Source organism: Lacerta agilis, chromosome 7, assembly GCF_009819535.1.
Source record: "Lacerta agilis isolate rLacAgi1 chromosome 7, rLacAgi1.pri, whole genome shotgun sequence".
In the NCBI taxonomy this organism is placed as follows: domain Eukaryota; kingdom Metazoa; phylum Chordata; class Lepidosauria; order Squamata; family Lacertidae; genus Lacerta; species Lacerta agilis.
In genome coordinates this window covers 51,339,464-51,359,395 of record NC_046318.1, presented here as the reverse complement: position 1 = coordinate 51,359,395, position 19,932 = coordinate 51,339,464, and the positions used below count along the sequence as shown (strand labels likewise).

The 19,932-nt window shown below is 40.7% G+C and overlaps 1 pseudogene; it reads left to right on the top strand.

The window, feature by feature from the left end:
• The first annotated feature begins 5,542 nt into the window (after window positions 1–5,542).
• LOC117050427 lies at window positions 5,543–6,058 on the top strand (annotated as a pseudogene).
• The last annotated feature ends 13,874 nt before the right edge of the window (window positions 6,059–19,932 follow it).

Sequence of the window (19,932 nt, the reverse complement as noted above, 5' to 3'; positions counted from 1 at the left end):
CTCAGGGCTGATTTCCTTAAGAATGGATAGGTTTGATCTTCTTGCAGTCCATGGGACTCTCAAGAGTCTTCTCCAGCACCATAATTCAAAAGCATCAATTCTTTGGCGATCAGCCTTCTTTATGGTCCAGCTCTCACTTCCATACATTACTAGTGGGAAAACCATAGCTTTAACTATACGGACCTTTGTCGGCAAGGTGATGTCTCTGCTTTTTAAGATGCTGTCTAGGTTTGTCATTGCTTTTCTCCCAAGAAGCAGGCGTTTTCTAATTTTGTGACTGCTGTCACCATCTGCAGTGATCATGGAACCCAAGAAAATAAAATCTCTCACTGCCTCCATTTCTTCCCCTTCTATTTGCCAGGAGGTGAATCACAACATTAAAGGTTGATATAAGTTTAAACAGAAATTAAATTGCATTTGGGTAATATCTCAGTAAAACAGCTTAATCAACTCAATAACCCCCCCCCCAAAAGGACATTTTAAAGCCTTTTTAAAATATACATCTTCCACATAGCTGAAGCCACATCTCTGAAGCCCTGGCTGTACAGCCCTGGCTGTTACATTTGCTGATGTAACACCTGCTGAGCTTTACTGTAAATGTGGTCTCATCTTCTCGGGTTGATACTGTAGGAGAGACTTCAAGAACCTTGTTGAACTCAAGGTGTGTATGAGTTGGAGTTCTTGATCAGTATTTACCAACCTGGTGTCATCTAGATGTTTTGGACAACAATTTCTATCAACTGCAGTCAGCATGGCTGCTTGGATCATATTGGAATCAAATGATTTAATTAGAAACCTACCTCAGTTTTGTCTACAGCTGATAAATTTTGGTGGTTTGAACAAAGTTTCTTCTCCACCTATTCAAGTAAATCATGCCGGCTGACAATATACCAATGAAAGGAATGTGATTTCAACTCAGGCTTGGTTTATAATGTAAAATGTTTCTTGCCCTAGCATTTTTCTCAGTATTGAGTGACTGGTTCAGACATAAGCCATGCTACAATAACAAGTGTTCAGGGCATTTCCCATTCCTTCATTTATTACAATTTCCTCTCTATTTTGGTTTGAGGGAAATCATGGCTTGTGCGTTCACTCAAACCATGGTTTGCACTTGCTCTGCAGTCCAAGATTAGAAATCATGATCAAACCATTATTTCTAAGCCTGGTTTGAAGGACAAGTGCAACTCATAATTTGCAGGTTCAAATGACCCACACAAACACATACATGCAACAATTTGTCTCAAAGCAGGAACAGAAGAACAGGGAGAATTGCTTTGCATGAAGTAAAGTACAAGGCTTCTAGAAGTCTCCTTCTTGTAACCCTAAACCATAGCTTGGTTATACATCTGAACTGGGCCAGTCTTTACACAAACATCAAAAAGTTAATAGTTAAAAGCAAGTGTGGAGAACCTGTAGCCCTTCAGATGTTGTTGGATTCTTACTCACATCAGCCCCAGCAAGCATGGCCAATGGGCAGGGATGAAAGGAGTTGTAGTCCAACAACATCTGCACTGAGAGAAAAGTCTGCACTGGTGTAGATCCAGTAGCATAACATTTCCAATCCACCAAGCTATGGTGTCCATGTCACAAATCAGAATGATCACAGGTGCGATCATAGTGATGAGTTTGCATGGGTTCAGGAACAGTTTCAGCAGGGTCGTTTCACAATATTCTTTATTTGAGAAATGAAAGAGGGCTTTACCTGCTCCTATCCCAGCAGAGCAGACAGGTCCGTGGAAGAAGCAGAGGAGCAGAGAAGTTCTGAAACACTGGCTCGTACTAAGTCCTATGCCAGAAAGCTGTTCAAAGAGTTATTTCAGTGCTATCTTCTTTCCAAACTTTATTACACTGATGTTATAAAAAATGTTCAAGGAACATAGTGAAAGAAACCAAAGACAGATGGTTGTTTACAATTTGCATCACTGCTGCCAATAAATATTTTTATTGCTATGGTTGCAACAATAAATACTCACTATCGGAATAATGCTCATAAGGGTAAAGGAATTAAGAGTGCTTTTCAAAGCTTACTGCTTATATTAGATGAACAGTTGCATTATTTGTGGGTTATTAAGCAGGCTGGAGAGTCTATTCATAAGAACTGCTTTGCTGGACCCGACCAAAGATCCATCTTGTTCAGCATTCCCTTTCATATATTAGCAGCTCACCGGGTACCCTGGGAAATTCATATACACACACACACAAAAAGAGAAAGAACCTCACCCTCTGATGTTTGCTACCAGCATTTTTTAAACAGAGGTATACTGTGTCCGAAGATTGAGGTTCCACTATAGATGGAAATATATATACTTAATGAATCTGAAGGATAGATGGGGGCTTCATGAGCCCCCAGTTTTTAATGGCAAAAAACAACAACAACACAACTTAACAAAATGCTAGGCAGGGAGTACTAAATGACATAGTGTCATCTATCCCTTTCGGATTGCAGTTGGTGAAGACTTGGAATGTGCATTATTCCAGAGCAGGAGGAGCAGGTATCAGCAAATGCCAGTGTGCAACAAAGACAAAAAAAGTCCACATTTCAAAATGGCTTTAATTAGATGATTTGCAAACAGATCTCAAACAAATTGTAAAAAAACAAACAAACCACACACTCCAAAACTGTGTCTATAGGTAAATTATTTTTTGATATGCCTATGGTATATCTAATAAAAATAATTTTGTCTGTGGCTTTTAGAAGGGTGTAATTGCTAAATTTGCCTGTTTTCATTTATGCTATGATGTCCAAAAATGATGCAGAATTCTGATCCTAATGAATACAGAATTTGATTTAAAGATTCAATAGGCTGACCCAATTAAAATGACTGTTTTTTGTGCTTGGAAATTTGATGCTTCATGGCTTCAGCAATGCTTATTAAAACAGCTATGTCTCTCTTCTCCCCTCTGGAGCAAAATAATACCAAAGATATATAGACAACTATCTTGAGTTGATTGTTATTTTATGTTATTCTAGAGGAATGAAACAAATCATCCTGTAAAAATCTATTTCCAAGATTTGTCCTCCAACAGAGGGGAACCGCTAGGGAGCATAGGCAGAATGGTTGGAGAGCTGCTGGCACTGTCCTCCCACCATATCTTGCCTGAGGCAGCTGCTTCATTCTGCCTACTGGTTGGACTCTGTCCTGGGTATTCACCAGCCTAGCTGTTATTGGGGAAGGGATATATAACAGGGCTTCTGATGGAAATTATAAATATTGATCAGGTTCATATGGGAGATAGCGGTATTGCAGGTATCTTGGCCTAAAACCATTTAGGGCTCTGTGTAAGAATTTTGCTTGGAAACGAACAGAAAGCCAGGGTAGTTGATATAAGACCAGTGTTCTACAATCTGCAATAATTTGACTGGCACATTTTGCACTAGCTAAAGTTTCCTATCATTCCTCAAGGGTAGCCCCACAGAGAACGGACTTCAGTAACTTAAGCAGGAGGTGATTAAGGCATAGATCATTAGGGCCAAATCCACCTTTTCTAGGAAAGCTGGAAAATGCACTCTTGGATGAGACACCCGGCCCTCCAAGCATAATGCCAGATCCAGAATGCCCCTCCCCCCAACTTCAAACCTGGTCCTTTAAAGGGAATGTAACCCCACCCAGAACAAATTGTGCTCCCAATCCCTGATTAGTGTCTGTACTGACCAACCAACAGAACCTTCATATTGTCAGGACGAGGCGTCTATTTATTAGTCCACCAATAAATCACTGTGGTCAAACAATTGTTCAGTACTTCCATAACCTCCTTGGCATCAGTTGAAACAGAGAGATAGAACTGGGTACCATCTGCACAGTGATGAGAAGAATACATTTAGGGTAATGAACATAGGCTATCCAATTCAACCAGGTTTCCAAATCAGATTTGGGATAGATACTGCTCTACTATTCCTTGTGGATGGTAAACCTCTGGAGATATACAGAGTAAAAATCTTCTACCTTGATTCTCAGTGTATTTTGGTATTATAGCCCTCTAGTACTAGATGTTAGAAATTTAAAGGAGCATACAACACAGGGTTTGAAATTACTTCTTTCTGACAGCATGTAAAGGAGGATGTTTTCGAGATTATTAATTGAAAGCATAGCTTTCTGTTGAGCTCGACGCACATTTGTCTTTTATTTAAAGACAGGAGGATTCCTAGCTGAATGGCAGCCTACTGGAGCATCAAAATTAAGTTGTCCAGCTTCTGGGTTTTTACTTATCAATAAGATGGCCTTAGAAAACTGCTCAACAAATATAATTATATTCTTTAAAACCAAATTAAGAGTGCATTTTCAGTGTCCTTCCTTCAGCATACAGCAATATTTCCAGAATAAGTTGATAGTACTTGATATGCTGCAGGAAAAAAATGCATATACTTGAAAGATGCACACAATTAATTTAAAAGCATTTCCTGGTTACTAATTCTTTTGGTAGGAATTTTATTTTTCAACAGTAGTAAAATTTGGGAAGTCATTTTCTTCACAGAGCTTTTGCACATTAATCTGAATTTATGGGAGCTTGCGGATTCCAGTGCTTAAGTCTAAAAATTCCACATTGCTAAAGGTTCCAGCTTGTGTAATGAAAGTGACTGTAATGCTGCTGAGAGTGTGAGCAACCTTCAGATGACCTGCTGCCTCTTGTAGATTTTGTCAGCACTCTGTAAAAATATGGGATCACTTTGTGGAATTTGATATACCTCCTTTGCATTTACAAAGTTTAAACTCTGGTGATTACATTTGCTACTGTACTTTCCACATTAAGGTGCCTAGATGAGTTATTGCTCTGCAGATATGAACTGTGAGATTATGCATAAATGGTCCATTCTGCTTCCATGTTGTTTTTTTTAATAAAAAAAATACTCACTTAAAGGAATAGATGGTGGTGAAAGATCAGAGCCAGGAGCTGGGATTTCAAAAAATGTAACTAAGAACAGGTGAAGAATGTGTCAAGAAGATGGTTGCACAAAAATATTCTTTGGGGAATAAAGTAGCTTAGCCAAGGTAGAGTGTTGGCATTAGAAAATTGAACTCTTGTTTCCTCAAGTCCCCCCCCCCCAAAAAAAGTTTTTGAAAATCAAGAAAGGACACAATGTTTTAAGAGGAATATAATAGTTTGGCTTAAAAGCTTATTCGTGACTATACCTGTTTTGGGGGCCTTGTGGTGGGAAAGTGGCCTATGCATGTTGGGAGGAATATTTTTTTTCCTGGAAAGTGCAAATATATACGCCCACCACTCACGCTCAGCAGCCCCATGAGCCACTGTTCGCTCAGCGGCTAGCAAGGTCACCACGGGAGCAGCGGCAGTGGCCCACGAGCCACTGATCGCGCATGGCAGCCCCATAGTGGTGCTGGCGGGTGGGCCCCGGATGGAGTGGCCTTGCTCCGCAGCTTGCTTGCAGGCCGCTGAGCAGGTTTGCTCGCAGGCTGCGGGGCAAGGCTGCCTCGCTCTGCGGCTTGCTCTGGGCCTGCCGGTGGGGCAGGGTGGGGCCGGCCCAAGTGTCACCCCCCCTCCCCTGGAACACGGGGCGCCCCGCCCCCTACACCCCGCCCTCGCTATGCCACTGAGCAGGGGGCTGGCCATCTCACTGTCAGTGGTGGGTGCTGCCTGGGGCATTTACATTACTGGATCCAGCATCCTTGGCAGTGGTGTCAAAGCACCTAGGATCAAAACAAAAAATCTGGTCAGCATCATCTTTTGAGAAGCTATGTCTATGGGATTATCATAGCCATTGTCATCACCAACATGGCTGAGCAACTTTCTCGCAGAACTCCTAAGGAGATTGGCTCCTGTAACTACCATGCAGGTTACTCCAATGTGTCGGACAGGCTTGACTGTGGGCCTGTCCAATCTCTTTTGTGGTATATGTGTGGGCATTGTGGGCAGTGGCGCAGCATTGGCAGAGGCCCAGAATGCCAGCTTCTTTGTCAAGATCCTCATTGGGGAAATCTTTGGCAGTGCCATTGGACTCTTTGGAGTCATCGTGGCTATCCTGCAGGAGTCTAAAGTGAAAATGGGCAACCTGTCTGTCTGCCAACTGCAGACTCTGTACATATTGATTACCGGTATTTGACTTCTGGGTAACTCTCAGCAGAATATGTAAACCCCAAACCACCAAAAGGCACTGTGTTTGAGGTGATAGGAGGTGATTTCAGAGTTCTCTCTGTCCGATCTCTAGCTCCTTTGCACATACAACAATCTTCACTAGTTGAACATGCATCTGTGAACTGGCCCTAGCTATTATCCCCGAAGAAGTGGGAAAGCCTATGAATGGTGTGTCAGAGCACTTGATTACATCAGTGTGGAGAGTATGGAGGAGTGCATTATTCTTGCCCATACAACTCAGGGTTCAGAGACAGTGCATTTCATATATATTTACCAAAGCCTTCCTCTGAGAAATGGATGCTTCCAGATGTGAGCCACCTTCTACGATTTAAACTTTTGCAAACATGTGGTTCAGATTTTGGTAAATATTGCATGCCAGTTGGCCTTAAAAATGGATACATTTTATATTGCTGCTCTTTAACAAAAAGCATAGGTCTGGCACATTTCCAACTCAAGGGCAGGAGTCCGTTTGGGGATTTGTACAAAAAACAAGTGTTTTTCCTTAAATATACAATATATCAGTGTACTGTACACATGTTAAACTCCAGGTTACACTCTCAGCATGATCTGCAGGCAATCAGCTGTTTTCTCATGCTGACCAAAATCTCCCCTTGAGTTCTACAAAAAAAGAAAGAAAGAAGAAATACATTCAGAAAATTGTTTTAAAGTATAAATCGTGAAAAATATGTATGTGCATTTATGATGCAAACTTGGATATGTGTCATCCAATTGAAATCAAATCAAATCAACTACCCATCCATTTCTTGATTATTAATGTTCTCAATCTTGGAATGTGCCATTTCTTACCTGCAGGTGCTGCTGAGTTGTCGCCACATTTTATTTTCTGCGTGTTGAAAGAAGAAAGAAAGATAACACATAGTTGTAGTACATTCATAGGATATATTGCTGATGCAGTCAGCCCAAAGGGTCTTTATTCCCTATAAAAACAGGGATGACAAAGGTCCCCTTTAGAGATTTTAAAAATCTTGCTCTTCAGCCAAAATAAATGGCTCTAAGAGCAGCATACATATCACTAAAAAAAAGACAGTCTGCCCTCAGGCTTACAGAGCGGGAAAATGACACAAAAGGAAAACTGATTGGGAGGGAAGAAGAAATGTTCATGTTTTTGAGAATTGTTGCAATTGCTGGCTGGGGTGGAAAAGTTCAAGAAGAGGAGGTCTCTCATTTGTTCCAATGGAGTGACCCTGCATCCCTCGTCCATCCCTCTTTTGTAGCCGGATGCAATGACTGATGCCAATGACAGCAGAGAGAGGGAGAAGCCTGACTTCTTAGCAAAGTGGATGGTTGCCCCTTTCTCTGTTACAGTTTATTGTAATAGCTTCCACCAGGTGGGGTGTATCAAAGCAATTGGAGCAGCGTCTTCTGGAAGCCAGCTGAGAGAGGCGGAAGGTAATATGTCACCACTTGCCCTGTGTTGTGGCTAATGCTCACAACATGGTAGGACTTTTACTTTCCCAGAGGACTGGAGCCATTAAAGCACCCCTAAAGGAAGGTATGCATGAAAACTGTGAATCCTAAAAAGGCTTGGTTCTGTGAGAAAATATGGGGAAATAGTCCAAGCCAAGATACAGTGCATGCACACCATTTGAATGGCAATGCCCATCAAACTTGGGGGGACCTGACCCCTTCAAATATTTTATTGGGGGGCCAAAGGGACCATGACTCCTAGGAGTTGGCTCCTATGGTCCAAGCTAAATATGCCATTTGTTTCAGCTGGGTAATAATATTCGGCAGAAATGTCCCTAATTACATATTTCGGCAGAGACCCTCATTTCATGTTCTTCTATCAGTCTCAAATGTATTGCTATCAGTTTAATTTATTGTCCCCCTATTCTTGAGCTATGGAGTATAAATAACTATAATCTTGATATGCCTTCTAAATACTATTCGATATTTTATATGATCATATTTTGTCCTGTCTTATTTGTCTCTCTTTCAAGATAAACAATTCCAATTTTCCAATTTCTATTTGTTTGAGAGTTTCAATATATCCTTGATCTTTCTTATTGGCCTTGTTTGAAACCTCTTCAATTCTGCAATATCCTTTTTTGAGATGAGGTTACCAGTAGTGAAAGAAGTATTCCAGATGCGAATGATTGATTCGCAGAAATGACATTTTATTATATTTCCATTCTGTTCTTTGTTGCATTTTAACAACCCTTGTTGCTTTTCCCCTCCACTTCCATTGAACTGTCCAGACACACTAAACCTTTAGTGTTTATTAATTGTTATCATTATTATTATAATAGGATCCTTATATTAGCTGATTTTGCAAAAAGGCCATAAAAGGGTTGTCCCCTTTGAGTGGAACACCAGGGGACCTTTCAGTAAATATATATATCTATGGGCATGGTAGGAGACCAGACGTATTACTTGTTGCTAAAGATAGGCAAATCTGACAGTTTCAGTTTCTTCCTTTTGCAATCTTAAGTTCAGTTCTCCACATTTTCACACCAGTTTGTGAATTTTTTAAAGTCTTCATATGAATTATTTGGTTAATTTTTCCAAATATATACCTCCCTCTGCAATTCTGCCTAATATACACATTTTTGCAAACACGGTAATTTCCCCCAAGTTGAATGGATTTTGGTATGTTGCTTTCACTAGTATATGCATTTTAATGCACGCCCTATCCCAGTGTATTACTTCACGTGAGAACTGCATGACAAAATTTAGAGTGCATGTGGTGTCCATAACATTTTCTCCAAATTGCATGGGGCCCAAGGATGTTGGCAACCCATGCCGCAAGTCATTTCATATTTCACGATGATCAGATAATGCACAAAACCTCTCTTGCTGAAAATGTGTGTTATGATGTCAACTTACTCTGTATTCCACCCCTCTCTATGCCCCAGGGCATCAAACAGCTGTTATGTGTGTGTGTGTGTGTGTGTGTGTGTGTGTGTGTGTGTATATATATATATATATATATATATATATATATATATATATATGTAGGCAGTGTGTGAGGGAAGATGAAGGGAGGAGGTTGAATATTCTCTCCTACCCTGATTTGAATGTGACTGCTGTTTTTTCATCGTCTAATTATCAGAAATGATCACACAGAAAACAAGAACTGATAGCACATCTATAAACCAGGTGCTGCCACTTATCAGGTATAGAATCTACTTCTGCTTCCACACTAATGAAAAATGATTTCAAAAGGAATGAAGATCCTGTTTCAATAAAAGCAAGGGAAAGATGTAACCCAAAAGCTGTCTGCAGACCTAGGAATAAGTGAAATGTTTTGACAGGGAAATATATGTGTTGGCAACAATGCTTGACTTGGATTTCAAAAGTAAAATTGAAACCATACTTCTAGAGGGTGCAGATGCTGACAACTGGAAGGATGTTCTGAAACAGAGAGTATATCAGAATATGCCATTCAACTCCTCCTCCTTGCAATCTGTTCATAAAAAAAAACCCAATATGTTCAGTGGAAAAAAAGCAGAGGGAATCCTAAACCTGAGTTTCTAACAAGCAAATTAAAAATAAATAAAGGATTGAACAGATTTTTCACCTTTGCTCAATGCATGTACGAGTGGTGTCAAAAGCTCAGCAGACGATCTAACTCCATATTAGTTACTATAAATTTTGAATTTCAACATTAAAAAAAGGAAAATGTCTGGAGAAGCTTTTCCAATTGATCCTGAAACTGATTCAACAATTGCAAAGACTCAAACTCTTAACATGTAATGATTTCTGATTACAGTGGTACCTCGGGTTACAGGCGCTTCAGGGTACAGATGCTTCAGGTTACAGACTCCGCTAACCCAGAAATAGTACCTCAGGTTAAGAACTTTGCTTTGGGATGAGAACAGAAATCACATGGCGGTGGCACGGCAGCAGCGGGAGGCCCCATTAGCTAAAGTGGTACCTCAGGTTAAGAACAGTTTCAGGTTAAGAACGGACCTCCAGAACGAATTACTGGGTAAGTTCCTAACCCAAGGTACCACTGTATATAATTCTGATAATATATATGGTGTGATATGATTCTAATGCCTGTCCTAGAGCATCAGTCTTCCAATGGTGGACTGGAACCCATAAGTGGTGCATAAATTGAATTACCATGAGTTGTACCAGCAGCACTTTTGTTGTTGTTCAGTCGTTCAATCGTGTCCGACTCTTCGTGACCCCATGGACTAGAGCATGCTCAACAGCACTAGCACGTGCAAATAGAAGGCTGAAAAAGGAGGAAGTGGGACCCCCAAATGCATATTTGAGCTAAAAACAGGTTCCAGGTTATAAAAGTTGACATCTTATTCTCATTGCAGAACCTCAGTTTAACAGTAAGTCCCTCTTCCCAGGGAACTTTCATTGTAGCTTTCATTAGACATTTAATTTCTATTATTAATGGGGTGCATGTTTAAGATCCAGCCTAAGAAGATGAAATTCAGCTGCTTAATCAATCATGATTTGGGTCCCTCTGAGCACATACATAGCACATTCTGTTTTAACCACCAACCCAAGCTACACATATCTGGGGTTACTATGTAAGACTTCAGGGGTCAGTAGACAAAGGGTAACCATGTGTCTTACTTTGAAGGAGGCAGTCCTGTTTGAAGGTATTCTTTATTTGAGGGCCTGTCTGTCCAAGCCTAGTTGACAGATAAAGAATGAAGGGAGAGCGGGGGCCTTGAAGCTGCCCTCGACACGTGAGCAGGGCTAAGCAAATAAGCACATGCTTAGGGCGTTAAGGGAAAGGGGGCACCACTGATTTTTTCCATTGCTGGATTTAACACAGACCATATCGTACAGCTGAATCAGGTTCCACAAAAAATAAAAATAAAATAAAATAAATACATACACTATATTCCATCTTGTTGTAAGTTTTGTAAAAATTTCAATAAATAAAATTTTATTTTATGGTTTATTATTGTTTATATTTTGAAAGATGTAAATGGGGGCACCAAAATATTCTAAGTGTTTAGGGCTTCTGAAGGTCTTAATCTGGCCCTGCACCTGACAGTTCTCCCTGCTTTGGTGAGGTGAATTGTATTTCTATTTAAATTGTTGTAGTTATTTTAAAATCTGAATCTTTATGTATAAATTAGAATATGCAAATTTTATGCAAATATATACTTTTCTCTCCTCTTTTTTGTAAGTGGCAACACTGCAAAATTTTGAGAGGCCTGATATCTAGCTCCACTCTCAAATTAAGCTCTCAGCACCAGGACTGCAATGTGTGTGTGTTTGTGTGTGTGTGTGTGTGTGTGTGTGTGTGTGTGTGTGTGTAGTTTTTGCTTGCTGCAGCAGCATTTCTGTTCCTATTTTGTTTCTTTCACGTCTCATAGTACTGTAATGGTATATTTTCATCAGCACACTACAAGCGTTAGCCGCCTTTCAGTATGCACACATAACTCCCCAAAATGTTGGCGTTATGAACATGTATTGAATAAAATAGCCCAGGGTGCATTAATCCTATCATGAATCCCAGATCTGACTCTGTGAAGGAAAGAATTACAGTATTTCAAAATGCTAGTTGCAACAATGCAATATAAGTTCACAGGCACATGCTTTCTGATAATGAATGGAAAGGTGCAAATATAATATTGGAGCAGCTTCCTGCAGAGAGAGATCATATATAATCATATACTGTCAACTTGCTTGATTGCATCCAGGATCGAAACCAACAAAGACAAAAGCTGAACAATGTTTTGTGTGCCTTCCTGAATTAAAATCCTGTGTGAGAGGAAGGATTTAATTGGTGATTACAGTGGAGAAATTAAGACAACTATTGTGCTTCAATTTGCATGATAAACAAATACCTTTGCCAATAGCTTCCAAAAAGGTAATCACATATTGAAAAAGACTTGCTTCTTAGCCTACATTAACATAAAAAAGAAGCATTTAATAGTCTCATTAAAATCTCCTGCTACACTTTTACTTCTTGTATGCGGGTTTGTCTTTTTCTGTGCAGTCATAAACCCAAGTCACTAATTATTCTGTTGTTGATGTTGTTGTTTTAAAAAATACACATTCCAAAGTCAATCATTAGTCAATGTATCAGCATCTTAGTCCATTGGCCAGTCTTTCTAATAGAAAAAAACCCTCAATTGATTAGGTGGTAGCCCCCCCCCCCAATTTTAAATAGTTATTCTATTATAAATGGAGCCTAGACAAGTAAACATAATATTTGGTAATAGACTTCATAGCAACTGTCAAGATGACTTAGTGTTTTCCCAGTCTTGCATTCCTTCAAAATTAATAATACCTTGGTGCACTTTATAATACTATTAACGTTATAAAAGTTCTCTCTGTTTAATGACTGGATGTTTCATTATGTTTTATCATTCCAGTGACAGACTAAAAACAAAACAAAACCCCAAAACTAATCTATTTCTCTTTTGCCTCTTGATTGAAGGATTGTAAATATGCAATTAGTAGCTGGAGTAGAAGTAAAAGAAGTAAATGTCAACTGCCAAATAGTTATCCAGGAAAGAATGTCCCTGAACATTGCTTCAAGCTAGGGTAGAAAGACAAAAGCATCTTCCACAGAGTAGAAAGGCTGTAGAGTCATATACCATTTGCAGGGTGATTGATGCACCTTTCTCAGTCTGAAGGCTGCATTCTCAGATGGTCAGCATATGGCAGGGGTCAACAAAGTCCAGGGGTGCCATCTCATGGGCGCTGAGCTATGTTGGCCCTGCAATATTTGGGGTGGAGGCCCAATGTTCCAATTAGGGGGTGGAGGAGACCAAGAATGGAGCTGAGCTCAATGCGGCTTCTGTGGCCAGTTGCTGCTGCTGCTGTGGAAGGAACCTCTGGCTGCTGTCGTGCTTGCGATGTCACGTGCGCACATCATGTGGCATATATGTGATGTCATGTGCGCACGCACAGCCACTGCTTCCCAATCTGCAATGCAAGCTGGTACCTCTGGCAGAGCCATAGGCAAAGGTGGAGCAGCTAATATATATTTTACACCAGGCTAGTTTTTGCACACACTTTTACACCCCTCTCTATTCCCCATCCAGGCAACCCAGAGGTATTATATCAGATTTCGAGGGTGTATTACAGCCAGGCAAAACCATCCATAGTGTGAAGCAGGGCTAGTGAGAGAGGTGGCCTGGAAAGAGAGAGTCTTTCCTGAGGAGAGTTTCAGGGACTGATGTTCTCCACCAAAGCAATATGCTTTCCCATCACAAATCAGGAACATAGCACTGTCCACCAACGATCAGGGTGTGTGGGGTGTGTGTGTGGCCCCCCATGTGTGGCCCCCAGTGCAATACCGCAGTCTTCACCATTGCCTGGGTGAAGAGCACCCTCCGTGCCCTGCCCCTGCCCAGTGCATTGGGGCTATCAGCTGGCGGGCACCTGGTTTGTGCCCCCCCGATTCTACACCCAGGTCCATGGCCCCCTGGACCCCCCACCCTATGCCACTGCCACATGTGACTAGTGAAGTCTTTCTGAAGCTAAGAGTTCCATATGAAAAGCCCATCAGTGTGTCAGGGCTTCTTGGATTATCTGAAATAAAGTCAAGCTACTCAACATTTCATATTCAATGTGCATTTAATGTGCATTCAATTTGCATTTTTTCACACAGCATTTATATCATTCATATCTTAAACTGCAAGTTACTTGAAGGAAATCCCTCCCTAACATTATCCTTTGAAGAAGCTTAACTTTTTTTTTTATTACAGATTACAGATCATGCCAAGATCTTCTGTAGATGAAATAAATAGCTTATTTATGTGCCATTTTATCAGTGCCCTGAGCATTAATTCTGCAATTCCACATAGGTGCAGAATGTTCTAATTACAGAATCCAGCTTCTGAAAAATCTTAGCTCTCTTAAACAAAAGGGATGCATTTCTTACCCATACCACTGGCTTGAAGATGTGTAGTCACATTTCAGGAGCTCGAAGAGTTGTTAAATAAGCTTTTCCACATTTGCTTCCCTTCAGTCCCTTGTAGAGTTGCTTGCTCTTCACCATTACTAATGGAAGCAAAATAAGTGATGCAAAGCATTTAAAAATAGCAGAGGGCACGGAATACAAGAGACAAATGGCACAAGATGCCAAAAGACAGATGGCATGACAAAGATATGCGAAGCTATTAGAAATCATACATAGAAATAATGAAGTCATTGCATTCCTTTCAACATTTTGAAGTTGAGTTGCAGATTGGTGAGGTCCATTATGTACAGACAGATTGTGAAAACACTGCAGACACATCAAGGAAGTTCATTTTGGGAAGAGACCCCAAACTACCAACCAGCCACTTAATTATAGATCACTGTTAAATCTAGAGAACTGTAGTTCAGCTGATTTATTTCATATGATATTATATCCTATCATATTATCAGTTCTAAGATGTAAAACTATATTATATTACTCTGTAGCAGTCCTCCTCTGGAGTTTGAGGAGCTTAAGATTTTTTTAAAATAGCATTTGGCTTCACCATCAATTCAGAAACATTCCTGGTTTTACAAACAAAAATTACTTAGGACTTTTTCTTTGTTTAAAGACATGTGTAGTCTATCTGCTGCTGCTGCTGCTTTTAAAATAAATTGGCACATGTCTACCGGTAATGCCTGCATCTTTTTTCCTTGCACTATATGTGGTTCAGAATTAGAGTCAATATTTGTAGTCTTTCCTTGTACTGTTTTGCACTTCAAAATCACACATCTCATACTGGGTCAATGCTACATCTGACTGGGCCAACCTTTCTCAGGCTCACTGCCCCATCACTATTGTGATCACCCAGCTGCTCACCTGTCCATGCTGATGACCAGCTAGGACTGAAGTAGGTGGCAATTGGAGCGTGCATGGCCAAACTCCTTGGCCTGCTGCCTTAATTATGACAAGTCTGATGTGTATACAGGAGAGGTGGCCCAGAAGTGTTGACCAGAACTCTGAAGAGCATGTCTGAAATCTCCATCCCAGCTGTCTTACTTATGGTGTCAAGTAGCAGCCTTGAGACAGAAGATAAGTCGCATGTGTAAGATCACTTGGCCAGAGAGTGTGTGTCATGCTTTCCAGATTCTAGTAGGACCAACATCAGCTTTATATACTGATTTGATGTGGGATTGGGCCAGCCCACAAGTTACACCATATCCTAGGCTCTGTCAGGGTGATGTGAGTGGGTGGCTTTTCAATATTTCCCTCTCCATTCTACTAAACTGATATCTTGTTCTTGTTGCATGCAGGAACCCACAGGGTAAGGCAGCAATGTTGGATGGTTGTTGCAGCATTAAGCAAGGAGAAATCCTAGTAAGCAACTTTCTCCAACAAGGGTTAGGAAGTGAGCCCATTGCTTTCAAGCTCCTGCTTCCTGTCGACTTCTCCCTTTCTCTACCCGCTTTTTGAGAACTAGAGTCTCTGAAAGGTCCAACTTTCTGGCTTGGAGATGGTCACTTCTCATGCACTGTTGGACTGGTGAGAGGAAGGCACTCAGTACTGCAGGCCCAGGGAAAGACATCTGTGAGAGTACTGGCTCCAGTTCTCTGCACCCTGTGGTGTAGAGGGAAGGGCAGTAGCTTGGTGACAGAACATCTGCTTTGCATGCAGCATGTCCCGGGTTCAAACCCCAGCATCTCCAGGTCGGGTTGGAAAAGACCCCTTTCTTGAAACCCTGCAGAGCCACTGTCTGTCCTGTAGATAATGCTGGGTGGATGGACCAAATGATCTCAGTATAAAGCAGATTCCTACGTTAAAAGTAGGTTCACTGGGCTCCTGCCTGCTACCCTCAGATTCAGTTGCCCCTGATCACCAGCATCAACTTGGAGGGGGTTTATTTCTCAGGCATATAAGTTCAGCATTTTATAGGACATCAGCATTACCATGAGTGGTGCAAAATTCTGGTCTCCTCCAAGCATAAGTGCTCCTGTCAACCTCTGGAGGTTCTCTAGTAAGTGCCTCTATACTCTCCTTGCTAGCAATGAATAATACTGCATCCCACAGGTTGACTTAACCATTATGTCCCGTATGGCTTGGATTTAGCTGGAATATGTTATTTGATAATCTATGATTCCACTCCATTGTAAATTAAATTTAAATGAAATACAGCTGCTCTGCATCTACATTAAATATAATTCAGCCACATCTGCCAGGGACTGTCAACATGTTAGTAGGTAGCAGCTGTGAAATATACATTTGTTTTTTGTTTTGTCCCTGATTGTTAGATATTCTTGGAGCTTATCTAAATTTTTGGGTGATAGGGAACATGGCTGTTTAAAGAGGGAAACGTGTGTGCATGCACACAGATGTGTGGTTAGGGAAAATTCAATGTGAAGCACTGAAAGTATGAAAATGAATTATAACTCTGTGAGGGGAACAGGGATCTCTTAGCAGTTCTCTGAACCCTAAATAAACTACACTTTCCAAGATTCTTGGAGGTGAGCCATGACTATTTAAAGTAGTATGCTGCTACTTTAAATGTATGCTGCAGATGGGGTTGAATTCAGACTCAGAACTGACCCATTGAAATCAATGGACTTGAGTAACTTAAGTCCATGTATTCCAATGGCTGTATTCTCAGTCAGATAAAACACCCCTCATTTTTTCCCAAGCTATCATATTTCCACCCTTAAACACTTGTAGTGTACACTGCTAACAATGTTTTGTTCTATACAGGTTTTGAAATTGGTAGGCCAAATTCAGCAGGTAAAATCCCTTTTTGAGCCAGACAGATGAAACCAGTTTTATAAACGACAAGCAGTTATTCAAGAAGTGATTGCTTCTATTCAGTTTTGCTTTGAAAGAGTACATAAGGAAGGTCATATATTTCCTAAAGCTGAGGATATGAATGAATGTACTTTATTCGGTCACAGACCAGCATAAAACAAGATATTTACATTTATAAAAACAATGTAAAAACAATGTAAAAAATATATGTTTAAATGGGTACTCATTACATGATGAGGGCATATTCAACATATCCAGCCCAACTTAAACCATGTCCTTAAAATCATTGATTAAACATAGATATAACTAATAAAATTTAGACTCGGGTATCGGTTCTATGAGATAGGCTACTAAAATATAGATCCAACAATATTTTAGGCCACTATTTAAAGTCGATTTACATCACAGACCATCTTTCGGCGTATATCTATCAAGGCTGCACAGAATCTGGCGACAGCGTAAGTGATTTCTGGGCTTTCATCCTGTAATAGCAATGAGATATTATGTTGTTCTGAAAGCCCAAGAAACTTATCTAAAATGGGTTGGATAAACCTTGCTCGGACGTCCGAATAATACTTGCAGTAGAAGAAGACATGTTCTAATGTTTCCTGCTGCCCCGCACCACAAGGCATTTCCTTTCTTCATGGGGTATCTTCTCGTAATGGCCTTCTTGCATTGCTGAAGGTAATGCCCGACATCGGGCCAAAGTGAATGCCCTTTGCTGCTTTGGAATTTCAAGATTAGCTACATATGGCATTTGGGTGGTCAAATATCGTCTATTTTCACTAATCAGAAATCTTGGGGAGCTGGCCAAGTCAGCTTGTCTTTGAGTGTCTACCACTCGCTGTTTAATAGTGTTTCTTGCTCCTTCATACCCCATGGCAAGCAGGGTTTGTGGATTAAATCCCAGGGTTGCTATTATTTTTCCCACTGCTCCTTTCCATGTTGTTTGGAAGTCATCTTTGATGGTCAACGGAGCCAGGCCACTCGGGAAGAAGACTAGTCTCAGCCAATAATTTAAAATGGCCAGCCACACTCTTGCCTTGATTCTTAGAACTCCAGTCTCAAGGCGTATGGTGGCATTGGAGACATAGCTGGGTACTTGTAAGGCAGATCTTAGGAATTTGGATTGCACCACCTCTAAAGCTGAGGAGAAAAGTGATAAACTTACTTTATGTTACCTATGTAGGCAAGTCAGTAATTATACAGTCACCAGTGGAAGTGGATCTACACAAAATTATTAGATGATGGGTCTGAATGTGCACACAATCACGTATTACTATTTTTCCCTATGTCACATTCCACTCAGAGATGCCCTAGGAATGGGATAAACTTGGAGGAGGAGGACATCCATATTCTATAATTTCAAGAAGCAGCAGCTAAGAGCAAGACATGCCACTGGGGAAACCATTTAGCTGTACAACACAGACACTGCCACCCACCTGCCCTGTACTTTGGATTGCAGCCTTCTCTTCTTGAGACAGATTTAGGCTTTCTCCTGTGCATCCCCCCAGCCCTGAAAAATAAGTTCCCATCAATGTGCTCTATATACCCCCAATAGCATGACAATTATTTAGATGCCACACCAGCAAAATTTTAAGTGGGGAGCTGAGTGGGATGGGAAAATAATGTGGCAAACCTTAGAGTAGGGGTGGTCAAGGTGGTGCTGTCTAGATGCTGTGGATCACAATTCCCCATCATCCCTGACTATTGGCCATACTGGCTGAGGCTGATGGCAGTTGTAGCCCAAAGCATCTTGGCAAAATTGGCCACGCATGCCTTAGAGTGACTTTCTTTATGAAGTGCATTGAGGTACTCGAGGCACTGGGAGGGATTTGATAATATGGCTAAGAATCCAGTATGTGGATGTGAAAATGTTTTCTTAAAAACAAACTAATAAACGAAACAAACAAACAAACAAAACCCAATTTCTGCAACTCCTGCTTCCTCCTGTTGTTTGGTCTTCAGCTCTCTCAATTTTCCTTCATGTGCAAAATCAGCAATGGCCCAAAATACACACATGCTCAGTTATGGCAGATTGCCTATAAATATGCAAGAGGTGAAATGGCAAAGCTTTGGACTCCTTGGTATCACACAAGTGCAGCTGAGTGTTTGTTTGTTTTTAAACTGCTTAGATGTACTGGTAGTAATGCAAAAGCAATGCAGATGTGATGGCGATTCAGAACGCTCCCATTTACTGGAATCCCACAAAGTAATGATGGTAGTATTGCTTGTTTCCCCGAAACACTTTGCTACCTTCATACTGTGAAATTGGTTCATTTTCTGTTGGAAACATGATGGTACTTCAGACTGCAGTTTAATCTGCCCAGATAAAGCTTCACTCACACTGAAAGTATAGCAGTAGGGGAGTGCTACACAGTCTCTGGAAGCTGGTGCTGGATATATAATTATTTACGATGAGTAAGCAATTTCCTTCAGGTCAGGCAAGCATAACACTTCTTATGTTGCCAAAGATGAGCACAGTGATCTCTGTCATTAGGATGATAGGGCATTGCCCCTCTTCTTTAACTGAATTAATGGAATTATTTTAAGGAGTCGGGGAATGAAGTTAATATAACCCATTTTCATACACTTCTGTGAAGCTTTCAAAGGTGTGAAAAAAAAGTGTTTTGATATAGGAAATTGAGGATATTAGCTGATTGACTTAAATAAAGCATATTTAAATATAATGATTACTTTGAAAAAAAGTATAAAGGTTTCTTCAAATGCCTGGGAATGCTTGGCCAACTAGTTTAGGCTTAGTGTGATAGTCCTTGACCATTATTCACACATATGGAATGGCAAATGGTTCACCTTGGGGGAATCCTGGAACTTAGCCAGTTAGCTTAATGTTTGTCCCAGGAAAACTGGAGGAAAGTATTGTTAAAGGTAAAATGGTCAAGCATACAGAAGGCATGCCTTGCTGACACAGAGCCAACATTGTTTCTGCAAGTCCTTTCTCACAAACCTATTAAGAGTTCTTTGAGGGTGTCAACAGGTATATAGACAGAAGTGATCTGGTGGATATTGTACTTGGTCTTTCAAAAAGCTTTCAACAAGGTTCCACACCAAAGACTCCTGGGTAAGCTTATCTGTCATGGAGCTTATCTGGATGGAGAAATGGTCAAAGCAGAGACCCCCGAGGATTGGTATTGGGGCCTGTTTTTTTTTTTTTTTTTTAACTTGTTCATAAATGA